Source organism: Neovison vison, chromosome 11 (genome assembly GCF_020171115.1).
Source record: "Neovison vison isolate M4711 chromosome 11, ASM_NN_V1, whole genome shotgun sequence".
NCBI lineage: Eukaryota > Metazoa > Chordata > Mammalia > Carnivora > Mustelidae > Neogale > Neogale vison.
In genome coordinates, this window is record NC_058101.1 from 118,938,598 (window position 1) to 118,947,786 (window position 9,189).

Here is a 9,189-nt window from a genome sequence, read left to right on the forward strand (position 1 = left end):
TACCTCCTAGGCTTATTAAGATTAAGTGAATTACTACATGTAAAGCATTTAAAACAGTTCCTGGACAGAATAAACATTTGCATCGGCAAGGGCAATGGTTCATTTTATGTGTCAGTGGGACTAGGCCAAGGTACCCAGATATCTGGCCCAACATCATGTCTCCATGTCTCTGTTGAAGGTATTTTTAGATGGGATTAATGCTTAAATCAATAGACTTTGAGTAAAGCAGATTCCTCTCCATAATGGGGGGGGGCTCATCCAGTCAGTGAAAGGTCTTAAGGAAGAAACACTGACATCCCCTAAGGAAGAAGGAATTCTGCCTCCATCCAGACTGCCTTGGCTCTTGTGCTGCAACCTTACTTCCTCCTTGGGTCTCCAGCCTGCCACTGCACCGCAGGACGTTGGTGCTTTACTCTTTCTTCTGCCCTGACTTCTCCTCCTTCACTTATATCCATGGTCTGCTCCCTCCCTTCGGATTTGCATTTGCCAGCCCTCACATCAGGAGATGAGATTTCTTAAATCTCAGTCTCTCTCCCTCCATCTACACGCACACACCCCTGTTATGGGTTCCGTTTCTCTGGAGAACCCTGCTACGGCAAGCAATGATGATTTGGGTATGTAGCCTGAAGTGATTGTCTATATTGGTTCTTCAGTGAGAGTAATCACATGGCAAACTTTCGCTTTAGTCCTCCCACTTCTGAAGATTTAAGAAAACTAAGAGGAGAAAATAAAGATTTGCCTTTTAAAAAGGCAAGGAAGCAAGGAGTTAAGAACACTCATGGCAGGTACAGAAAATGATGTGTTTGGGTGGAATAAGGGTCCACTTAGGGAAGTGGTGGGTCATAAGGTTGGAGAAGGGCAGGGGCAGCCCATGGAAAGGTCTGAATACAAGCCTTGGAAGCTCAGGATTTCTTTCCCCCTGTTGGAAGTGGAAAGCTACCCAAACTTTGGGAAAACAGCGCGGTAAGATGAAAACACTCAACAGTGGTGTGGGATTCATCAGGAGGAGGGAGAATCCAGGGAAACAGAGAACAGGTAGAAAATATTATGTGACCTTGCATAACGCTGTGATCTACAGTTCATCACCAAAGAGCATTAGCACCTGTGTCCTTACTGTTTTCATTAGGTCACATTTTAGGCCATATGGTCCTTCCTCAGGTGAGCAGGCTTATGTCCCTCTCTCAGTTCCCTTCCCCTTTTTCCTTTTGCTATAACTCTGCTCTCCTCACAGCTCCCAGCTTCCTGCAAGTTCCCTGGTCTATGTGAAGGTAGGGTGGCCGTAGAGAACGCCTTTTTTTTTTTTCCCCCCCTTTTGTCCTTTCTGACCTTTGGAAATTTTTCCTGGTTTCAACCTGGAGGAGTGTGAGTTCCTATTTTCTTTCTTTAAAGCATCTTCAAAAAAAAAAAAACAAAAACAGATGTGTTTTTGCTTTCTTTCTATAGCAGAACCATTACATGCTATTAGTTTATTTGAGTTTGAAAAACTTTTCCCGCAGAATTTTTGTTTGTAAAATCTAGATCACCCAAAGCCAAAGTAACTTTTAAGTGGTAAATGCTAAGCCTGGTTTTAGTCTATATTTAACACTGCCAGGGAGAGAAATGCCACTGGGTACTTTCCCAGTATATGCTAATTAGCTGAAAAAGAATACTTTCTTTGCTGCCATTGGTGGAGAAACTGACCAATAGAGGAGCAGTTCAGCACCTACACCCACTCTGTACAAAATAGGGAGGTGTGTTTGTACATGCCAATAACTCATACTCTTGGTTGCCTCACAACCAGTGACAAGTGTGCCTTTCATCATCTCTTACAATGTTACCCTAAGATTCCGAACTTTAATCTAAATGAGACTCAGAAAAGAGGAATGAGTTTAAGAAATTAGATTTCTAGTAGCTTATAAGCATACACACTTCTGTCGTTACAGATTTTGAAGATGATGGCAGTTTTTTGTAATACTGCGTGGATTTTATCCACTTGAATAAATCTACTAATTTGTGTGTTCATTTCATTCCACTGACAATAAATGTATTGAATGCTCTTTATGAAGATTACGAGGGAAGTTTTGGCCTGTTTCAGCCATATCCTAATAACAGGACATTAGCGGCTACTACTCAGCAATAAACACTGAGTTTTAGATTCTTGAAGATACAATTTTTTAAAAAGATTTTATTTATTTATTTAACAGAGATCACAAGTAGGCAGAGAGAGAGAAGAAGGGAAGCAGGCTCCCTGCTGAGCAGATAGCCTGATGGGGGCTCGATTCGAGGACCCTGAGACCATGACCTGAGCCGAAGGCAGAGGCTTAACCCACTGAGCCACCCAGGTACCCCTTGAAGGTATACTTTCATTGCATTAATCTGTACCATTTCCCATAGCTAGAAGGGTGCCATATTAATTTGTTTATAGGTTGCTTTATAGGTGGACCAAATGTTTTCATTATTATTATTATTATTTTTTAGACTGGCTGTTTATAGCCTCCTCCAATGTATTGTTAAAACTTCAGAGTTATGGGACGCCTGGGTGGCGCAGTTGGTTAAACGACTGCCTCCGGCTCAGGGCGTGATCCTGGAGTCCCGGGATCGAGTCCCACATCAGGCTCCCAGCTCCATGGGGAGTCTGCTTCTCCCTCTGACCTTCTCCTCGCTCATGCTCTCTCTCACTGTCTCCCTCTCTCAAATAAATAAAATCTTAAAAAAAAAAAAAAAAAAACTTCAGAGTTATAACACTGTTTATTATTTTGGGGACACTTACATTCACTACCTAATTTAATTCTTGCAGCTGTTACCTAAGTTGGCCAGGACAGGTTATATTTAGTGCTATTTTATATCTGATGAAATGGGCACAGTGAAGTTAGCTACTTACCTGAGGCCATACACTGGTCAAAAGTGATGTTGGAGTCTAGGCTCAGGACCTATGCAAGGAACATTTTATTTGATTACAAGATACTTCTCAAGAGTTAGAAATTTGTTTTTTCCTTCTTATTCTTTCTAGGTAGACTTGTATAATATTCACAACTGAATATCCCTAAGTTAAAAGGGAGGCAGAGACAGAAAGACAATAAGCCACAAGACTCCTAGGATAATACTCAGAGAATGCCATACATTTTTTTTTTAAGTAGGCCCTGTGCCCAGCCTAATATGGGGCTTGAACTCACAAACCTGAGATGAACACCTGAGTTGAAATCAAGAGTTGGACACTTAACCGACTGAGCCAACCAGATGCCCCATACTTTTCTCATTTTAGCATTCATTATACTTAGATACATGTGTACTATTTACTCTCCCACCTCCTAATTTTCATAAGAGCAGAGATCATGTTCATATTGTTCATTCATTGCTATAAACCCAGAGCCTAATATACATAGTACTTGATGTACAGCTGGAACTTCAGAAAAGGTTACTGAAAAAAAGGAACACAAATTCCTCTTTCACTGTAATTGCCCCAAGAAAACCTCAACCAAATGATTTTATCTTATTTTTTAAAAAGCTTTATGTAAGTAATCTTCACACATGACATGGGCTTGAACTCATGACCACAAGATCAAGAGCTGCATACTCTTTCAACTGAGCCAGTAGGGTGCCCTAGTCAAATGATTTTAAGTTGGAGCTACTCTCTGCATCCATCAGGATAGACTAGGTTAAATTAGCTCAAGATGCCATAACAAACAAAATCAGTGGCTAAAAATGGTGGTTTATTTCTTGCTCATGCTATATATTGGAGCAGAATTCTGCTCTTCATAACCACTCAGTGATCCAGACTGAGGAAGAGGACATGATCTAGAACAGTGTGGGTTGCAATGGCAGACAGAAGTGGGTCCTGGAGGGTCTTGCCAAGGAACATTAATGCTCTAACTCAGAAACCCTGCTTACAAATTCATTGACCTGAACTAGTCACAGGTACCTCCCCTTCCCATAGCACCACCCACAAAGGTGCTAGAAGCCCCTGCATGGTGGAGAGGGAGAAATATTTGACAAGTGGTGTTAATGACTACCAAATTTATTTCCTTGATTCTGAGCTTTTGTGATTTAAGTAATAAAGTCCAATTTTGCTGTAACCTTTCCTGCAATATATTTATAAAATATAATTGTCCTCATAATGGCCCTGTATAAGAATGATGCATGGTGGGGCACCCCAGTAGTTAAACGTCTGCCTTAGGCTCAGGTCATGATCTCAGGGTCTTGGAATCAAGCCCCACTTCTGGCTCCCTGCTCAGAAGCTTGCTTCTCCCTCTCTCCCTCCCGTTTGTGTTCCCTCTCTCGCCGTCTATCTCTGTCAAATAAGTAAATAAAATCTTAAAAAAATAATAATGATGCATGGTGAAATTAAATACTTAAATAAGGTCAAATAGAAAAGTCAGAGGTGGAAATGGAAAGGTAATTCAAATCTCTATACTACTAGTTCTAGATGAAGCTCATTTATTCTGTATTTGTGGAGGAAAATTATACATGGGGGGGGAAGCAACATTATATTGTAAAGTAAAATCATTGCTGCAATTTTCACTGGGTCCAAGGAAAAAACTTACAAATTCTTTGTGTCAGGGCGCCTGGGTGGCTCAGTGAGTGAGATCCAGCCTGGGGTGAGGGGAGCCCTGTGCTAACCATGGAGTCTGCTTAGGATTTTCTCTCTTCTTCTCCCTCTGTACCCGCCCCCTTTAATAATAAATAAATAAATAATTTTTTAAAAAAAATTTTTAAAAAAGATTTTATTTATTTATTTGACAGAGCACAAACAGGCCAAACGGGAGACAGAAGAAGAGGGAGGAGAAGCAGGCCTCTTCACTGAGCAGGGAGCCCAATGCAGAGCTCAATCCCAGGACCTCAGGACCATGACATGAGCCCAACCAATGGAGCCACACAGGTGCCCCAATAAATAATGATTTAAAAAATTCTTTGGGGGGCGCCTGGGTGGTTCAGTGGGTTAAGCCGCTGCCTTCGGCTCAGGTCATGATCTCGGGGTCCTGGGATCGAGTCCCGCATTGGGCTCTCTGCTCAGCGGGGAGCCTGCTTCCTCCTCTCTCTCTCTGCCTGCCTCTCTGCCTGCTTGTGATCTCTCTCTGTCAAGTGGATGGATAAAATCTTTAAAAAAAAAAAAATTCTTTGGGTCAGTGTTTTGGAAGCTATTCGGGTAACACAGAGAAAGGACATCTGGGCTAGAAATTCTGGAGAGTGTAAGGACCTTATATTTAGCCAGAGCGCTTCCATCCATCTGTTAAACAATAGCCTTTTTTGTTTAACCCTTAAAAAGTCCCTGCCCTGCTTCAGGAAAAACAATTCCCGGAAACCAGCCTCAGGTAACAAAGCCCAAATACAAGGGTGGGTCATGCCAGGTGGAGACATCCGATCAGTGGGGGGATACTGCATACTGTCTCCCTAGTTACCAAAGAGTACGGGCCCTGCCCTTTGGGCACCTTTTGGGCTCCAATTCTAACCAAGGTGATAGGCTAGGTCAAATGTCTACTATAGGGTAAATTGTAATATAATTGGTCACTTAAGTGGGACCTAGCATGACTGTGGAGTTTCCTATGTGTGTTACAATCTCATTGGCCACCTGTGCATGGCGAGGCCCAACCACATGGCCTTTGCCCTTAAAATCTAGTCTCTTGTAAGAGGTGCGGCCCCAAACGTTTGGTTTGATTCTTGATGCTTGGCGCAAAATAAAGCTTTGCTTGACCTTTGCTTTGTATCAGTCTCACTCCTTTAATCACGGACCCATTATTGGGGGACCTAACAGAGAGAGTAGGCTGAACTGTGGAAAAATACATCCTGGTATTATTCCAGGCTCCTGCTTAGGCATGAGGCCAGAAGTAGCATAGAGACAGTCACCTGGAAAATTGCTGATTCTAAATAGGAGAAGAAAGAATGTTTTCCCTCTACTCTCTGGGGACCTAAAAATTAAACTGACAAAAGACAAATTAACAAGAAGAAAAAGAAGTTGTGTGTTTTTTGTTTTTATTTTTGAGTGAGATGGCATTAATGCCTTAGTAACACTAGCAAATCAAAACCCAAGTCGGTATTGCCTGAAGGTTAAGAAATAAAAACCTAAGGAAAGCCAATCACAAACAGCAAATCAGACTTTGCCAAATAAAGTAGGTGCTTAAGTTAGAGCCAGATAGTTTCCTTGCGTTGCTCTCCTCTTTTCTCTATAGAGTCTTGCCTCTAGCTCCTACCTGTGGAGCACTCCTAACGATTTCTGGTTTGGGGCTGCCCAATTCCAATTGATTTTTGCTCAAATAAACTCTTAAAATGTTTACTATGCCTCTGTTTACCTTCTAACAGTTCCATGTTGGTGGTTCATTAGCCCAAATCTCGAATGGCTTTCTCAAGACTCACATGTCCTCACTTTATATTTTATAAGTCCCCATGCCACCCACTTGCCCTAAGTCTCATGACCTGTTTTGGGAATAATTTCCCGATAGTCACTACTACCAAACCACTGAATTCTTTAAAATATAAAGTAAAATACAAAGGAGCTCACCTTAATGAAGGCATAGAGCGTTGTGTTCACTTGATTCTTTGGGACATTATAGAATGGTCCCTCATGCTGAGTTCATGTACATTTGTACTGCCTTTAACTTCAGAGATTCAAACAGCCTTAGCATAAAATTCAAAAGAAGTAAACTACTGGTGTTGTTTGTTACCAACTGTGGTAAGATACAGAGTGGTATGGTTTTCTTTTTTCCATTTACTTGAGAGAGCATGAGAGAGCATCAACAGGTGAGGGGCAGAACGAGAGGGAGAAACAGGCTTCCCTTGAACAAGGAGTCCTACGGGGAGCTCAGTCCCATTAGCCTGGGATCATGACCTGAGCCAAAGGCAGATGCTTAATGGACTAAGCCACCCAGATGTCCCAGTGGTAAGGTTTTCAAATGTAATTCCAAGGACTGCAATAACATCAAACATACACATATTCTTCAGGGCCACCTAATTGATCTTGTTTATCATATGACTGTAGGTTATAGTCTATTAGAATAAAAGGATATGGCATCGTCATGATGTTCTCAAATGGTGGGCATGCAGTTTGTAAGAACTTAAAAAGAAGGTCAAAATGCCATGCATAATTCAAAATGTTTTAGGTTTCCAAACTTAAAATTTCCTACATCAACAGTTCTTGTTGTTGCCAAAAGTTTTCACATTCGTGAGAGCAAAGTCCTTCATTACCTGGTCTGAATGTTTGAGATATTACAATACATGGTACTACATTATTGATGAACAGTCAAAAATAATGTAATTGTTGGGGCACCCGGGTGGCTCAGTTGGTTAAGTGTCTGCCTGAGGCTCAGGTCATGATCCCAGGGGCCTGGGATCGAGCCCCACATTGGACTCCCTGCTCTGTGGGGAGCCTGCTTCTCCCTCTGCCTCTGCCTGCTGCTCCCCCCTCTTGTATTCTCTGTCAAATAAATGAATAAAATCTTTTTTTTTTTATACTTTTTTTTTTAAAGATTTTATTTATTTATTTGACAGAGAGAAATCACAAGTAGGCAGAGAGGCAGGCAGAGAGAGAGAGAGGGAAGCAGGCTCCCTGCTGAGCAGAGAGCCCGATGCGGGGCTCGATCCCAGGACTCTGAGATCATGACCTGAGCCAAAGGCAGCGGCTTAACCCACTGAGCCACCCAGGCGCCCCAAATGAATAAAATCTTAAAAAAAAAAGTAACTTAACTGTATTTAAACTTCGGCCACCAAAATGCTCCATCAATATAAAAGGCCAAGACATGTACTAAAATGTACATATTATCACTATGGGTCATAGCTCCAAACTGGAAACTACTCTAGTGTCTTTCAAAAGAATGAATTAATAAATTACAGTATAGTCACAAAATGGAATAAAATGAATCATCTACAACTACATGCAACAATATGGAAGAATCTCGTAAGTATAAAGTTGAGTAAGGAAGCCAAACACAAAAGAATGCATACTTAATGATTTTATATATGTCAAGTACAAAGACAGGCAGAACTAAGTCTGTGTTGTTGACAGTCAGGACAGGCAGCAACTGGAAGGCATGATGGGGTTCCTGGGTGTTAATAATGTTCTGTCTCTTGATCTGTGTTGGATACAACAAAGGTGTGTTTGGAATGTGAAAATTCATTGAGGTGCACACATTGCTTGGAATGTGTGTACTTTTCTGCATATATATTATGATTCAATAAAAAGTTAATGAAAGAAAGAAAATTCTAGGAAGCCCATGAAAATGGAATCTCAACCCAGCATAATAATCCCTCAGGTCATTACCAGAATTTGTGGGTCACCAATGTAAGAATCAGTCTCTAAATAGAGTAGTTAACAAACTGGATTCAGAACAGCTGTCCCAGGAGCAGGATACCTAATATGTCAAAACAGGCTAATAGTTTCCCTTTAATATCTCGAATCTGTCTGCTTCCCCTCCCTTAAATGGTATCACCGTAGCTTAAGCCGGGTCATCTCCCACCCTGAATTTCATCCAAGATGGTCTCCTCACCTGTTCTACCCGTTCTCTACACATTAACCTGCGATGTCAAGTTTAAACTAGATCCCTTTATTTCCTTGCTTGAAATCCCTCAGTAGAATGCCATTACACTTAAAACGTAATGCAAACTCGAAGACTTGGGTATGTGGTTTGACCTCAGTCCACCTCATGTCATGCTGTTCTGCCCGGCCCTATGCGCTACAGCCAGACTGCTCTTCTTTCTGTTCTCCAAAATGTCAAACTCTTGCCCCTCAGGACCTTTGTCCTCTCTGCCCAGAATAGTTATCGCTTTCCAGGTTCCTCCGCTGACCATGGATTTCCTTCTTACTCTTCAAGTCTCCGACTGAATGGGATCTTATAAAGTTCTCTTACAACAACCCTCCCTCTCTAATGTCAACCTCCTCTTATTCTCTATATCCACACTTCGTCTATTTCGGTCCTTGACGTGATTCTTGTTTCATATGCTTGTTTACCTGTTTGTTTGCTCCCTTTGCCTTATTAGACTGTAAGTTCCGTGAAGGCAAAAATCCCGTGTATTTGTGTCCGGATTGCAGCGCCAATGCCTGGCGCAGTATCCGGCATACAAAAGGTCCTCCATAAACATGGAAGTATCTGTCAAAGAATGAATCGACGTTCCCAAGGAATCACAAGACGTCTGTGCAGTCACGGAGAACACTGCACTGTGAGTTTTCCAAAGAACTGCAGTGAAACCAGATGCTTTCAAGCCCTTCTGCCGAAGTGCTGGCAT

General features: G+C 41.8%; 1 pseudogene; it reads right to left on the reverse strand.

The window, feature by feature from the left end:
* LOC122890288 overlaps positions 1-9,189 on the reverse strand; it is a 34,912-nt pseudogene extending 25,723 nt beyond the window's left edge.